Raw genomic sequence first — 15,979 nt, 5'->3', positions numbered from 1 at the left:
AAAAGGTTTGGGAGCAACTGCTCTAGTGGTAGAACAATGTGTTAAGTTCAGTGGGATTTACGTTCAACTAATTTAGTTTGGATCCAACCCATTACCCTGTAATCTGGTGTGTGTGTGTGTGTGTGTGTGTGTGCACGCGTGCGTAGAACCTCAGGCCTGGGTGCCAGATCTGGCCCCCTGGGGGTCCCAGTCTCACCTTTCAGGGTTCCCCAGACGGCTGCATCCCCTTCCTCCTATCAGTGACCATTTGGTGTTTTCCCAGATGTTGTGTGTTTATTTTTCCCATTCTAAAAGGTTGAAGTGCCCCTAGTTCATGGCAGTAAGAGCTTGTAGCTCAGAGAGGCTAGCAGTTTGGGTATCTTTGGCCCTCCTCACCTCTGGAATGTGCCCCCCCCCTCCGGGCTTCTCCAAAATGGAATTCATCCCTCAGGCTGAAAGAGGTTCTGTGCTCCAGCTGTAACCCTTAACAAAGAATAAGGTCAGAAGCCGAGGGAGAGAGAGAGTGGTTTGACTAACGCCGGTTTGTGAGCTCATAGCAGAGGAGAGATTTGAAACTAGGGCTTCCTCAATAGTTTTTAACCACCGAGACATTCCAGCTCTCTCTCAGGTGACGGCCTGGGAGAGTTTGAGGCAGGGGGATCGCTGGCGTGCCTTTGGCTCACCCGTCAGTTAATGATGCGTGGAACTGGAACGAGGTCTATCGAAATATTTATTGCCCTCTCCTCCTTCCCCATGCCACAGGAGTTTGGAGCAAGGCAAAGTGCAATTGTGCTGCATTCACATGTCTGAGGACTTGCAGCTGTTAGAATGGGGATCACCCCTTGAACTCGGGGATTGCAGTTGACCAGTGCTCTGATTCGGAACGCTGATCACCTTCAGATCTGTCTGTGGAAGTGCCCAAGCTCTTTCTATCTCACGTAACACCAGCACTTCCTGAAAAATCCGAATCCTTCAAATCTGCCTGACGTTCTAAAAACCTCTTGCCTCCAGCTTTGGCTTTTTTTCTTTTCATTTTCATCTTGGAAACAGAGAGATGTGTTATGTTTAATTTGGTTGACAGCAGGAAGTATGACCAGAGGGGTGACACCCAGTTGCTGTTGTGTTGCGTAAGCCTTTTTAGGGTTTCAGCCATTCTAATAGCTACAACAATCATATTTTCTGAAAAAGCTAACACTGTAAGCACATTACTGTCGTCGTATTTATTACATTTGTAGAATGTACCTGTGAATAAACCAGTTTTATCCTGAAGTATTTGCCATCTGCCCTCTTGCTGTACTCAAGATGAGCTGTATATTCCCTTCTCAGATTCTCAGCAGGAAGCTTTATGTGGAGGCAAGGACATCACTTACCCCTTGGTAGAGCAACCAAGGAGTAGAGCATACTGGGCCTAATCCAGAGGGTATCGGGCACACTTACGGTTCATTGAAAAAATTGGAATTGGATTTCAGAGGTCCTTAAATATTTTTAAACCCTCCACCCTCAGAACAGTGCAGTTGTCTGCACAGCCATCCCACCATTCCTTTCTTCAAATTACAGTTGCACACCAACATGCACAATCCACTGGGACTTTTTCTGCACATGCCTCACTGACAAGGGCTAAATCCAAAGATCGTTCCCAAACTCAGAGGGACTGAAACGAGCATTCGCAGTCACTAACCTGCACCCTTAATCAATGTGTTTTCTCTCATTTAGTTTCAGCAAGCTAAAGATATCAGAATCCGACCTTGAGGATCAAGAAAGCGTAAAGGCATTAACTTGAGCATTTTGGTCAATGTAAAAGAAGTGTTTGTGTTTGAAGAGAGGAGTGTTTGTTCCTTTCCTATCCTGTTCCTCATCGTGTTCTACTCTTCAGGCGCATAAGTTCTGTGTGATTCCTTGTCTGACTTTCTCACTAGAGAGCTAGACGGTACTCTCTGGCAAAAACTAATGGATTCTTCAGTTTAGCTAGTAAATTTCTTGGTTTGTCATGCCAAATAAGGTACAGTAGGAAATGTACTGGGGCAATAAATGTACTGGGGCAAGAAAAGGGAATTTCAGCAGGTTCTCCATATATCCAAATGACACCTGCTGAAATTCCTTTTTCAATACAACTGTTAAAGGTACAGGAGCCCTGCCCTCCTTTTTATAGGGTCACCATACATTAAAGTCTTTATTTTAAAAAAAATATCCATAAACGTCAGCATATTTCTGTGCTGAATGTTTGTTCGGCTGTTCGATTCGCCTGCGTGGAAGGCGAGAGAAGGAACGGGGGGCTCGCGGGCGTCACCGCGGCGGCTCCCCGCGGGCGGCCGGGGCGGGCGGGCAGGCGAGCGGCCGGCGGCGGCCTCCTCCCCGCTTCGCGGCGCGGTTGCCATGGAGACGGCGCGCAGCGAGGCGAGGCCTACGGCGCCTTCGCCGCCTCCGATGGCGTCGCCCCCGGGCTCGGCTCCGCCGGGCTCCCCGCTGGTCTTCTCGGGCTCCAGCCAGCACGACGAGACGCTGGCCAAGTCCTTCTGGAACTCCGCCACCCTCCAGCCGCCGCTCGAGTCCCGCCTGGCCCCGCGACGCGAGTCGGTCTGCAACAGCGGGTCCAACTCCAGGAAGGGCTCCTGCGTAGGAGCGGCCGGGCAGCGCTACTCCTACGCCGACTGCCGTGAGGATGCCCTCGATGGACGCCTCAGCCTCCGGCCTGTTGCTTCCCCAAGCCGGCAGGCTTCTCCTATGGCCCTAGCCGGCTCCAGTCAGGGTGGGAGAAATCAGAGGAGTGCCCCTGAGCGTGTGCAGAGAGCTCTTCCCCTCACTCACATCAGGGGGGATCAGGTAGGGTGGACCATATGAAAAGGAGGACAGGGCTCCTGTATCTTTAAAAGGGAATTTCAGCATGTGTCATTGGAATGCATGTCACACCTGGTGAAATTTTGTCTTCTTCATAACAGTAAAAGCTGCAGGAGCCCTGCCCTCTTGACCAGATACAAAAGAGAGGAGGGCTCCTGCAGCTTTAACTATTGCAATGAAGAGGGAACTTCACCAGGTGCTGCATGCATACAAATGACACCAGCTGAAAATCCCTTTTCTTTACAACCTTTAAAGATACAGGAGCCTTGTCCTCCTTTTCATATGGTCACCCTAGGATCAGGACGTGGCCTTCTTCATCCAGGGTTCAAATATTGCAGGAGTGGGGCACACTGAGCATGTGCAAAGATCAAGAAAAAAGTATTTATTTAAAACATTTGTATCCCGCCCTGTATCACTGGGATCTCAGGGCGGCATACAGATAAAATCATACAATATAAAACAATAAATATACACAGCTAAAAACAAATTAAACCATTAATCAAGTTAAAACCAGTATATAATTTAAAAGCAGCAAAAACAATCAAGGCAGCTAGCTGGATGAATGAAAAGAAGGCCCAGCGCACATTGGCCCTCTCATCGTTAAATGCCGTCTTTATATCTTAGCACCATTTACTCTGACACTTTTGACTGCGAGTCTGAACAATTCTGAATAATTCAGTAAAGCCCTCTCTTTTTCAGTGTTTTACTTTATGCTGCTTTATTTAGGAATACAAGAAGAGAGACTCCTGGAAGCTATTGAAGTCAAAAACAGCGATGTGAAAGAGCATTACCTAGAAAAGGTGAGGTGGGCTTCCCAGGCACTCAGAATCAACTGTATTTGGGGTTTAGATCTTTCTCTCAGCACTCCTTAGATTTTCTGGGGAAAGATTAGAATTTAGGCATATCATTGTACATAAGTAACTGTTTATATATTGTGCAGCAGATTTGCAGAGACTCTTTGGAGCCCTGAAATGCAGCCTACCTTTTAGCCTCGCTCTCGAAAGCTTTCTGTCTGATTTTCTCTTTCAGAGAGGGGTATTGAGATAATTAAATTGCATTGTAAATCTCAAAGAGAGGAAGATATACAAGTGCATTGGATTAGAAACATAAATTGGAAAAGAATGAAATGGCCTTGCTTCAACATTTCTACTGCAGCAGTGTTTTCGAAGGAAAAACAAATGTTTGGAGTTGTATTCTTGAGCAACACCCTTTTCCCCAGACAGAGATTTGGGGGCAGAAATGTATTTTTCCAGACAGGCCCAACACGACCTAGCAACAAGCACTTCAGAGTTACATACAGGGCTGTATTTATTTATTTTTTTAAAAAAAGGAAAGAAAACTAAATTCTGCACCCAGGTAATCCGAGAAAAACTAGCTTCTGCAATTTGTATAATTTGTGCACTTATCCTACTCAGATCCTCTGGATTTGAAGAGTTCAGAAGCCATTGTCCGCACACTCTCAAGCATATTGTTAACACCCCTCACTTCTGAGCATTAAGGAGTTTCACAGGTGCCAAATCTTACCCAAGGATTCCTTAGAAAGTCGCTGGTGATTTAAGGCATTTCTATGATGTAAGATTTATTTACACGTATGTACAGGCTGAGCCTAAAATGAGGGTTCACAGCATTCACGCTCCCAACGGATTCATGCTCCCATTCAGATGTACAGGGGAATCCAAAGTGCCATAGCAAAGTCAGCTCTTTGCCTGCTTTTTCAGACCCAATTCCACCACAGACTGACCTTCTACTACATGAAACAAACCTCAGTCGCCCCCCACCCCCATTGTCTAGGACAGGGGGAGAAAAATGAGTCTTCTCTGCCCACCTTCTATGCCTTCTTGGGCTATCCTAGACCCCACTGAAACACATCACTACACTACTGCTTATAACGGTTTATAAGGTTTATGACAACTGTTCAGGCCCAGGACACATTACATATACAGTTTTCATTCCGTTTTAAAAGTGTTATATCCTGCTTGGTGTAGATCTGCCCCGGCTATCAACTGTCCAGCGCCAGGTCTTAAGAGGTATTGCCCCAAGGCACCCTCATGAATAGCTGTATTTACAGAAATCTTGCATTCAAATATTACAGTATTGGAAGGGATCCCAAATCTCTTTGCAGCCGTAAGCACTGAGATATAAGGGTGCCTTGAAAGGTCATTGAGACCAACCCAAACCCAATAACAATATATTTGCTGCCATAAGGGATAGAAACTTGTATTTAAAAGAAAAATGAAAGCTGAGATTCTCAGGCAGCTGAATTCTGTGCTCATTAAGACATCCTGCACATTCTTCCTTCTCTGGTGGAATTCCAGTATGCACCCAGCCCTGGTTATGGAGTGTAGTGTGTGCATTTGGGCACTTATATACAACTCTTTGTTAGTCCGATGCAGAAAAACCAACAGAGACTCTTGTGGTAACATAAGGACTAACGAATTTGTTACGGCATAATTTTTTGAAGGCAAGTTTCAATCCGAAGCACTTTTATTAAAATTGATCTTACTTCCAAGTAACATGGATTGGGATGCAAAAGTATTTTCAGGTCCAAAAGATTGGTTCTTCCGGTATGGATGTCCAGGTCAAATTTGATGGAATTCTTGTGTCTAATTTAGGCTGTTGGTTATAAGGAGTCGTCCAAGAATAGATGCTGCTGGTTTAATTCAAGTTTTGATTCTGGAAATCAAGTTTGAGCACAGAAGCAAAGCAGGAGGAGCAATCAGAAGTTCTAAGTTAGAGCAGTATCTACTCTGTGGCTGTCAAGGGAGGTTTTTATAGCCAGCATGATAGAAAATAGGGAATCAATTTGGCAGCAAAATCTATTAGATTCCGACAATCAAAGAGAAGAGATGGCTGGCAAAATTCAAGTAAGCTGCTGGCAGAAGATGTTGGAAGCAAAGTCTGTTCTCTTCAGAAGCAACACTTACGTTAGTTCTTGGGACCACATCATTTATGATACTGCAGCTAATATAATGGGAAATTGACCACAGTTGTATATACCTTGATGGAGAATCACCAGGATGGCTTTTTACTAATTAGTTCCTGAAGAACGCTTCGAAACTATGCATCTTTTGTATTGTGACTCGCTGCTGCATTAATTTATCATTAAACTGATTGATAGGAATAAGTAACGTTATTTTCTAGCTAACCCAAATAATGCTACAGTATTGTGTTCAGGCTATTTATTATTATTATTATTATTATTATTATTATTATTTATTTATTTATATAGCACCATCAATGTACATGGTGCTGTACAGATTATACACAGTAAATAGCAAGACCCTGCCGCATAGGCTTACAATCTAATAAAGTTGTAGTAAACAATAAGGAGGGAAAGAGAATGCAAACAGGCACAGGGAAGTGTAAACAGGCACCGGGTAGGGTGAAGCTAACAGTATAGAGTCAGAACAAACTCAATATTTAAAAGCTATAGGGAAAAGAAAAGTTTTTAGCTGAGTTTTAAAAGCTCTCAAGTGTTCTGGAAGAGCTACTATCCTGGAACAAGGGGGTGTTTCTGTAATTTTAATAATGTGTCAGACTTTTCCCTCTTTTATTAAAAAATAAAAAGCTTTATTTTATATCAAGCCCGGGAAGGAAGCCAGATACAAGGAGGGCCTGAAAAATGCTGAGGTTTGCAGCTGTTTCTTGCAAGCTAGCATTCCTACTTATTGTAATTAATAACCACATAATGGATTCCATCCACTAGCATCTATTAAACCTACCTTGTTGAAATTAGGTGATCAGGAGAAGTGAATGTATTCGCCGATTATTCCGTTATTTTGTTAAATAATTCTGCAACGAAGAGATGAATTCAAATTGTTCAGCTTTCCACATCATCATTCATTGGCAAGTCTATTTAATTTTGGCTAGGAAATAATTCTATAGAGCTGCATGATATATTGATTAGCCAGATCTACTTGTCGTGGTGGCTGTGATGGGAATGTATTATAACTTACTCAGAACCTGGGATAGGATGGTTATAATTTATACATATGTCATATATCACTGTTACAAGTTGAAATTAAAGAGAATAAGGACCAAACTAGACTGGATTTAAATGTATCTTTGAATTAATGTGCATGTTTTTTAAAATGTGGCCACCAGGCAGGGCGGAGACTGATTATTATTAGGGATGGAGCAGATGGGGAGGGGAGTTTAACCCTTTCCTTCACTGCTATAGTCTTGACAAATCTCACTCCTCTGAAACTGCTACTTGCATTGGGAGGAAATTCCCCCAATGGTGCCAAGTTGTTTTCTAGGCGTCACTTCTAGCTTGGCTCTGATGGACTCAAATCATTGCAAGCATCTCATTCAAAAGGGGTCTGTGCAAAAATTGTTCTATGACTGGTTGAAAGCCACTGAAACTACATTTGCTGACAATCATCACAAGAATGAATTCATTCCCTTTCCTCTTGCGCTTGAGAGTTTTCCAGGCTACTTCGTTTTCTGCAAGCAACTGCCAGAACAAATTTCTGCTTTTGATGCACAACTGGGAGAGCTATTGTCAGTGTGTATCCTCTGAAATACAGATCACCAGGGCAGAATAGCGCTCCGTGAGAAATCTAAATTCCATCTCATACGGAGCAAAACTGTTTTTCAGAAGAGCAATTCAGGTTCCTTAACTTGGCGTAATACTATTTGGGGTGTGGCAGTTTGGAGGGCCGGTGTTCGGCTCCAACTGAGCCCCTAGCTTTCTTCTGATCCAAAAAATAATGCGTAGCATTTCAACATGCTGAGAGGGTTTGCAAATCCCAGCAACCCCGCCCCCTCCTAGGTTACTCTGAGCGAGCCAGCATGCTAGCTCGTATGGTTCAATGGCTCTTGCTTGGCTCTTCTTGCCAGTGGGAGCAACTAAGCAAGCCAAGGACTCTGGGCTGACAAGCTAGGACTGTAAGCCAAGAACAAAGGCTGGCTGGCTCACAGTAACCCATTGTGGTTTTGTGTGTGTGTGTGTTTTAAAACAGGGTGGTCATCGCATGCAAACCAGGCCACTGGGTTGTATCCAGACTGAAGTAATCGCACTTAGCTCCTGCTGAAATCAGTGGGTAGCAGTCAGTAGTGGGCCAGGACTAGCGCTAATGCATTGTGCTAGCATAAACCACTGCAGAAAATAAACTTCTTCCATTGCAGTAATTATGTTGCTTAAGCATTGGTTTAGGTCGTTAGCTCTAGTGCAGTGGTTCCCAAAGTGGGCGGTACTGCCCCCTTGGGGGCTGTGGGATTGCATAGGGGGGCGTTAAGAGGCAAAGGGGCGGCAGGGGGGCGCTCGAGGTGGTCTTTTCTGAGAAGCCCCTCTCCAGAAGGTCTTAAAACATAGGGACATTTTTATGGGAGAAGGTAGTTTGGTCCCAAGCCATATAGGGGAAGAATCCATACATGTATTAATACCATTTAAGAAGAGTCCTTTTAACGGTGAATTGAAATGTTTCAAAAGCACCAAAACGCTAATGAAGAGACATACCCTGCTTGGTGTGCCCCGCCACACCGGCTGCAAAACAGAGGCGTTCGCTCTCTTTTCCCTCGGCAAGCCTGCAGCGGGAGCTTCCCATTTAAAGGGGCCGCCACCGTGCCTCCTCAGCTCAGCTCCTCCACCTGGGCGCCACCGCAGCTGCTCAGCCTGGGCACCCAGACCAGCAGGATCCAGAGGAGCGCAGCCCCTTTAAATGGGAAGCACCCGCCCCAGGCTTGCCGACGTTGGAAGGGAAAAGAGAGCGAACGCCTCTGTTTGCAGCTGGCATGGCGGGGCACACCAAGCAGGGTATGTCTTTTTATTAGCGTTTTGGTGCTTTTGAAACATTTCAATTCACCGTTAAAAGGACTCTTCTTAAACGGTATTAATACATGTGTGGATTGAGGAGGGTCTTGTTGGCAACCCGGCTCCGGACAACTTGGGCTGATGGAGCGCCTCTCCCGGCATGACCCTACCCAGATATACTACACTCGTCATCTAAGGCCCTCTTCAAAGTGCCTCCTCCTAGCAGAGGTTTGCAAAAAATGGAGTTTTTTTTAAAAAAAAATTAAGTTAGGATACTGCTGTGATTGACCTGCTTTTTAAGCACATGCGTTCTCTTTCAGCAGCATTTTGGCCCCTCCGGGCGCTCCTTGGCACGGGGCTTGCTGCCGCCGTTAACCCCTCCCTCCCCAACCCCATTGGAATCCCAGGGGGCGCTGGGCATGAGTTTGTGGAACCAAGGGGGCGGTTACCTGAAAAGGTTTGGGAGCAACTGCTCTAGTGGTAGAACAATGTGTTAAGTTCAGTGGGATTTACGTTCAACTAATTTAGTTTGGATCCAACCCATTACCCTGTAATCTGGTGTGTGTGTGTGTGTGTGTGTGTGTGCACGCGTGCGTAGAACCTCAGGCCTGGGTGCCAGATCTGGCCCCCTGGGGGTCCCAGTCTCACCTTTCAGGGTTCCCCAGACGGCTGCATCCCCTTCCTCCTATCAGTGACCATTTGGTGTTTTCCCAGATGTTGTGTGTTTATTTTTCCCATTCTAAAAGGTTGAAGTGCCCCTAGTTCATGGCAGTAAGAGCTTGTAGCTCAGAGAGGCTAGCAGTTTGGGTATCTTTGGCCCTCCTCACCTCTGGAATGTGCCCCCCCCCTCCGGGCTTCTCCAAAATGGAATTCATCCCTCAGGCTGAAAGAGGTTCTGTGCTCCAGCTGTAACCCTTAACAAAGAATAAGGTCAGAAGCCGAGGGAGAGAGAGAGTGGTTTGACTAACGCCGGTTTGTGAGCTCATAGCAGAGGAGAGATTTGAAACTAGGGCTTCCTCAATAGTTTTTAACCACCGAGACATTCCAGCTCTCTCTCAGGTGACGGCCTGGGAGAGTTTGAGGCAGGGGGATCGCTGGCGTGCCTTTGGCTCACCCGTCAGTTAATGATGCGTGGAACTGGAACGAGGTCTATCGAAATATTTATTGCCCCATATGGCCACTTTCCTACCCTGCCAAGTTGAATGAGGCCCTGTGAAAGAGCCCCGAATTGGTTTCTCTGCAATTAATTATTGCAAACATGGGTGTGTGTTTTTTGCAGGCCAAGAAGAGAGAAGAAATATTAGCACTGCTGAGGAAACAAAGGGAAGAGAGGATCATGGTGAGATGGAGTGTTATCATTTTCCAAATTTATCTCTTGAGGGCAAATCTTTCGGGTTGAGGTGCATGTCACAGTATGCAACCTATAACACGAAATGGTACACTTTTGATGTGCCAGTAATGTTACTTTATTTTGATTTTTTTTTAGTCCCCACAATTGATAAATAACCTGTGTAGAGTTGGAAGAGATGAAAAATTGCCTCGAGTGATTCCAGGCTGTTCTGGTTCAACAAAAGATTTGGGGAAGAAAGTGGCTTTTGTAGAACTATTTTAAGGTGACGACTCCGTGGACAGAAGCTGTCCCAGTTATAAGGAGCAAGATTTTGGCAGGTGTAGATGCTTGCCTGGAATGCAGAAAATGGGGAATAAGAAGAGATGGAAGAAGTGACTTAAGAATGTTTTTTTTTAACTGTTCATTTCCCAGAAAGAGACGGTATCTCATCTGCATAAGCCAAAAATCAAAACACAGGAAAGGTAATATAATTTATAAGGATTTCACCATATTTGTAGCTTTTATTCCTTGTAGTGTAAGTGAAGCATTTTTACAATTTTGACGTGAAACTTTTCCAATTTTCCTTGCGTTCTTGCGTTTCAGTGTTTTATATTGTAAGCTGAATTTGGAAGACTACAGTCTTGAAAGGTGGCTAAGAAATATATTCAAATAAATAAAGTTTTGGGGACACTCCAGATCAAATGCCCACATCTCCAGAGAGTGTTTTCTACAAGACAACGTAACATTCCCCCTCCCAACATGGACTAGAAAAAATGTGATTGCTAATCCAATTTTCACATAATGTATTAGCAAGTCTTAATAATTATTATTGGCAGGGCTTAGATTGAGCAATGGGGCCTCATATAGCCTTATGAGTTTAAAAGCCACTCCTTTTAAAAACTGCCTCTCTGGAAAAGCTGACTTGGCATCTCACACTCCTTCACTCAGCAATTTCTTCATTTTAATGTGTTAATTGACAGCATTTTTCTCAGACATGACAACTTACGACCCACGAGAAAGTGCAATTCAAACCGAGCTTCTTGCAATATTAAAGCCCTTCTTTAAAATATTGGCATTCCATCTGCCCTCAGTTTCTGGGTCAAGCTCTCTGGGACTACACTCCTAACCAGTTTACTAGGGGAGTTAAGTCCCATTGAAATCAATGAGACTTACTTCTGAATAAACATACATAGGATTGCACAGTTGGAGACTTCATTATCGGTGACGTGAGTACCAACAGCCCTGTTTCGAATGGTTATGGATTTTTCCCTTATAGTGTTCTTGATAACTGTCACTGATAGATGCTGTGATAATGCCAGTTTCATATATGTCTTGATTCAGGGCTTGTGGCCTTTGGGGAGGGGGGAGGCTGCAGTGGTGGTCTTCCCTGTAAGCAATGTTAGCTAAGACGGATGACAGAGAATCCCTTCTTTATTTCTTGGAGTTCAAGACTTCCTTGGAGTTCAGCATTTCTTTACCAGGCTCCCTTTCTGGAAAACATTCTTCTCCGATCAGTCTCCACACACAGCCTGCATTCATTCAGTGGTGTTTCTGCTTGGAGCCCCAAGCAGCTCCAATCAAATGAACCAAAATTATATCCCCTTCTACATGCTTGTTCCTATTCCTTTCTGTCTCTTCCCCCCAGCCCGCAATCCAATTTTTCATCAAAAATAGCTTGTGTTAATTCTCCCAGTACTGGATGCAGAGAAATACTTGTCTCTCATTGGACATTGGCCCTACCAATGCACTATGGGAGGTTTGTCGACATGCTAAAGAAAAGTCAGAACAAGATACTGGCTCCCTGTCACCAAACAAAGGAACCATTCCTTGAGTGCATCCTCATACTAAAGCGTTTGGGAATTCAGCCCATGAAAATCCTTCCATATCATGGACAGACAAATGGGATGGATTTTGTTGCTCAAAAACCTTAGCTGCATTTTTTCAATGATCCCTCCTCTTCATTCTTTCTGTCTAAACTGGACGTTCCTCACAGATGCTCACTTAGCTGTGTCCTCAAGCTAAATATAGCCAAGACTGAACAGTTGACTTCCTGTTAATCACTTTCCCTTCGCTCCACCACTTAACAGAAACTGCCTCTCCTCCTTCCCCATGCCACAGGAGTTTGGAGCAAGGCAAAGTGCAATTGTGCTGCATTCACATGTCTGAGGACTTGCAGCTGTTAGAATGGGGATCACCCCTTGAACTCGGGGATTGCAGTTGACCAGTGCTCTGATTCGGAACGCTGATCACCTTCAGATCTGTCTGTGGAAGTGCCCAAGCTCTTTCTATCTCACGTAACACCAGCACTTCCTGAAAAATCCGAATCCTTCAAATCTGCCTGACGTTCTAAAAACCTCTTGCCTCCAGCTTTGGCTTTTTTTCTTTTCATTTTCATCTTGGAAACAGAGAGATGTGTTATGTTTAATTTGGTTGACAGCAGGAAGTATGACCAGAGGGGTGACACCCAGTTGCTGTTGTGTTGCGTAAGCCTTTTTAGGGTTTCAGCCATTCTAATAGCTACAACAATCATATTTTCTGAAAAAGCTAACACTGTAAGCACATTACTGTCGTCGTATTTATTACATTTGTAGAATGTACCTGTGAATAAACCAGTTTTATCCTGAAGTATTTGCCATCTGCCCTCTTGCTGTACTCAAGATGAGCTGTATATTCCCTTCTCAGATTCTCAGCAGGAAGCTTTATGTGGAGGCAAGGACATCACTTACCCCTTGGTAGAGCAACCAAGGAGTAGAGCATACTGGGCCTAATCCAGAGGGTATCGGGCACACTTACGGTTCATTGAAAAAATTGGAATTGGATTTCAGAGGTCCTTAAATATTTTTAAACCCTCCACCCTCAGAACAGTGCAGTTGTCTGCACAGCCATCCCACCATTCCTTTCTTCAAATTACAGTTGCACACCAACATGCACAATCCACTGGGACTTTTTCTGCACATGCCTCACTGACAAGGGCTAAATCCAAAGATCGTTCCCAAACTCAGAGGGACTGAAACGAGCATTCGCAGTCACTAACCTGCACCCTTAATCAATGTGTTTTCTCTCATTTAGTTTCAGCAAGCTAAAGATATCAGAATCCGACCTTGAGGATCAAGAAAGCGTAAAGGCATTAACTTGAGCATTTTGGTCAATGTAAAAGAAGTGTTTGTGTTTGAAGAGAGGAGTGTTTGTTCCTTTCCTATCCTGTTCCTCATCGTGTTCTACTCTTCAGGCGCATAAGTTCTGTGTGATTCCTTGTCTGACTTTCTCACTAGAGAGCTAGACGGTACTCTCTGGCAAAAACTAATGGATTCTTCAGTTTAGCTAGTAAATTTCTTGGTTTGTCATGCCAAATAAGGTACAGTAGGAAATGTTAAATGCAATAAACTGGTTATGAAACACTAGCTTGGTTTATGCGTGTTGAAATGTTCATCTTTCTGTGTTTTGGGAGGATATTTCTATCAGTTCCTTGTATGGAAGAAGCCTCACCTCCAAGAATAAAACCAGAAGCAGCAAAAATGGTAATAAGGGACCCAGAAAGTACACTTTTAAGGAAATGTCTCTCCACAGAAACAGGAAAAGACTTACCCACTAAATCAAACTAAATACTCCAATTTCTAAGAGCTAGGTTTCATTTTTTACAGTTTATATCCTATGGGATTATGTCTCTGCCATTCTGTGCATACTTCCTTGGAAATCCATTTAATTCAATGGAGCTTCCTTCTGAATAAACATGCATAGGATTTCACAGCATATTAACCAGCTTTCTCTCTATGATGGCCTAATGAATTCTGCCTAGGAGTTTTGCTTAAGTGTTGTAATTCCTCTGGGTTTTTTTTTTGGCATTAATGTGCTGAGATAAATTTGCAAGAACTGAATCCACTCCCTCGTTCTCCGTGTTCAGGAAATAATTCCGTGAGTCGGCACAAGAGCTTTTTCACTTTGTCTTTTAAAGGTTGGCTTTAGCAATATTTTACACTCTTAAAATAGTAATGGAGGATACAGACACACAGATATTTCTAGATATTGAAGGGGGAACGTTTACTATACATCGTTTATAAAGTGTTTTTGCACATTGTAAGTGTCTCTAAATCTTATCTCCTAGAGAGGCTTGTTATTCTTTCCAATTCACAGATGGACAACTGAGGCTTTGCCTTGCAGAGGCTGCCTGGAACATTGTATTCTTTTTTCATCTCTGCAATTAATTAGTTAAAGCGAAACGTTACGTAATGCTTTTTCATCATAACCCCACAGTGTCTAATTTGCTAAGATCTATTGCAAGGGCTGTACGAATGTGAGATTTTCAAATTGTCTGCGTCATGCTTGATAAAAGAAAAACCCGGTGAGCCTTGGAACACTCACTGCCTTTTTCTCCCTGTCAAAATCAGCAGAACCTTAATTAATATTTCTGCTTGTCAGCTTTTGCAGCACACCCACAGGTCAGGCTTGCATGTGTTTTAGCAGGAGCTAGTGATGAGTGAGCGGCACTATATATATATATAACCCCTGTTCATAATTCAGGATCCCGTCTAGAAAATTGCTGACATTTCTTTCCAGGGAATGTGTGGCAGCATTTTAATGTTAGCTTTTTGGAGCCGTTAAGGCACGGCTTTCCAAGAAACTCCTCCTATATGAATAGGGAGATGGTGAGAATGACTGGTATTCATCATTTTTGCCTCTGCAGTTTCGCTGAGAGCAAATTCCCACCAGTCACCACAGATGAAACTTTTAGAGCATCAGATATCAATCCAGCCTCAGTGCTTTCCAGTAAGGCAGGTCACACATTTAGCTAACAGTCTTCTAACGTTGATTACAAATCATAAGAGATTTGTGATCACATACACACATATACATTTTCTTTTTCCTAAAGCTTTTAAAACCTGATGTTGTTTGGACTCTATACTGTTAGTTTTACCCTACCCTGTGCCTGTTTACCCTACCCAGTGCCTGTTTGCATTCTCTTCCCCTCCTTATTGCTTTACTATGATTTTATTAGAATGTAAGCCTATGCGGCAGGGTCTTGCTATTTACTGTTTTACTCTGTACAGCACCATGTACATTGATGGTGCTATATAAATAAATAAATAGAAGAAGAAGAAGAAGAAGAAGAAGAAGAAGAAGAAGAAGAAGAAGAAGAAGAAGAAGAAGAGATCAAGCGATATGCATTTATGAGCAAAGTAGCCTTTACTGTCATTGGTTGGAGAAGCAATCTTGGGGGGAAAGCAGAAGGAACGTGGCCTGACTCCTACCCAAAGTTGGAGTGATCCAGTTATCTGTGTGAATTTGTTACTGGGACTAGCGGTATACATGCCCCATCTGTTACAAAGTTCTCACACACAGCCCTTGTTGCGTGTTTAGCCCAACAGATCCGACTTGTACCTCAAGTGAAATGGTCCACTTTGGAAGTTTATTTAAACTGAGTCCCGCAATATAGGCTTTTATTTGAAAGCTCTCGTGCAGTATACAGTTAGCAGCTTGAGGCCGTTCCTGCTTTTGTCCTTACTCTGGCATCTAAAAACTGTTTCCAAGCCTGGATAAGCGGAAACTTGGCCGGGAAGCCAGGAAGCAAGCACGCTGCAGTTTCCGAACCCTCAGGAAATAAGCAGGAGAAATGCAAGGTCAGCATTCGGACACTGGAAGCGTTGTTAAGATAACTTTTCACACATGTATTTTCTTCCCTCCTGCTTCCAAAACAGAAATTGGAACAAGGTGCCGTGTTCCAGGGCCTTTTTTAGATGACCCCATTCAAGATAATCACTTTATAAAATACATCATGCAATAGAGAAACCTGGTGGGACCGAGGGCTGTTTCACATGATGGTGTGTACAGTACACCGTGACACGTAGTTTGTGTGAGTGAGGGTGGAGTTCCTGCTCCTGGCACTGTGGGATTAGTTCACCAAACTAATTCAGTGCCTCGGACCACTCAGCTCGGCCTGCTTCCCAAAGCTTTATGCAGTGTGGCAAAGCATGATCTGGACCTGTGGCACATGGTTTGAAGGACCACTTGACCAGCCACAGAAGGCAGCCCTCCAAGCGCATCCACTCAGCCCAGGTCACCGGCGGTGGCGTGAAAAGGCTCAA

The 15,979-nt window shown here is 44.0% G+C and overlaps 1 protein-coding gene across 1 annotated transcript in view; it reads left to right on the top strand.

Moving 5' to 3' along the window:
* Nucleotides 1-15,979, top strand: part of DIXDC1 (DIX domain containing 1) — a 309,778-nt gene that overhangs the window by 16,944 nt on the left and 276,855 nt on the right. The window lies entirely within an intron of this gene.

Source organism: Elgaria multicarinata, chromosome 12 (assembly GCF_023053635.1).
Source record: "Elgaria multicarinata webbii isolate HBS135686 ecotype San Diego chromosome 12, rElgMul1.1.pri, whole genome shotgun sequence".
NCBI lineage: Eukaryota > Metazoa > Chordata > Lepidosauria > Squamata > Anguidae > Elgaria > Elgaria multicarinata.
The sequence above is the reverse complement of the archived record's forward strand: the minus strand, read 5'-3'. Positions and strand labels throughout refer to the sequence as shown.